At 50.3% G+C, this 590-nt stretch overlaps 1 protein-coding gene across 1 annotated transcript in view; it reads left to right on the top strand.

The window, feature by feature from the left end:
• The window catches only part of CREBBP (CREB binding protein), a 190,440-nt gene that overhangs the window by 166,163 nt on the left and 23,687 nt on the right, over positions 1 to 590 (top strand). The gene's annotated exons all lie outside the window — the stretch shown is intronic.

Genomic DNA, 590 nt, shown 5'->3' with positions numbered 1-590 from the left:
CTATGCAGGGGGTCGGACTCGATGATCTATTGAGGTCCCTTCCGACCCTAACATCTATGAATCTAGGAGGGAGCCAACCCAGCTCCAGGGAGAGGAGGAACCCAGCCCAAGGCTGAGCCGGACTTACTGCTGTGGCTGTTTAGTTCTGCTGCTGACTCCCTCTGGGTCCTATTGCCCCTAACTCCTGTCACCTTTAACAGGCAGCCAGGGCCCGATAAATATTAATTTTCTAAATTTTTTAGAGGCTCTGTGGGCCGGATAGAATGGCCTGGTGGGCTGGATCTGGCCTGCAGGCAGTATTTTACAGGCCTGGTGGGCTGGATCTGGCCTGCAGGCAGGATTTTACCCACCCCTGTTGTAGCATCAGTCAGCCACCCTAAGTCATTAGCACAGAGAAAAACCTCTTCAAGGCAGTCCCACATTTAAGCTGCTCATTGCAAAGCAGCTGCTCTGTGCTTACTGCTCAGCTTACTCTTTAGGGTGCATAATTAGCTGCAGCACTGTGTAAATGTCTGATGGTTATTTAAAAAAAGACACACAACAGCCTTGCTTACTGGCATGATGGCAGCCATGAGGAGCTGAGAATTAAA

Source organism: Alligator sinensis, unplaced genomic scaffold (assembly GCF_000455745.1).
Source record: "Alligator sinensis unplaced genomic scaffold, ASM45574v1 scaffold1416_1, whole genome shotgun sequence".
NCBI lineage: Eukaryota > Metazoa > Chordata > Crocodylia > Alligatoridae > Alligator > Alligator sinensis.
The sequence above is the reverse complement of the archived record's forward strand: the minus strand, read 5'-3'. Positions and strand labels throughout refer to the sequence as shown.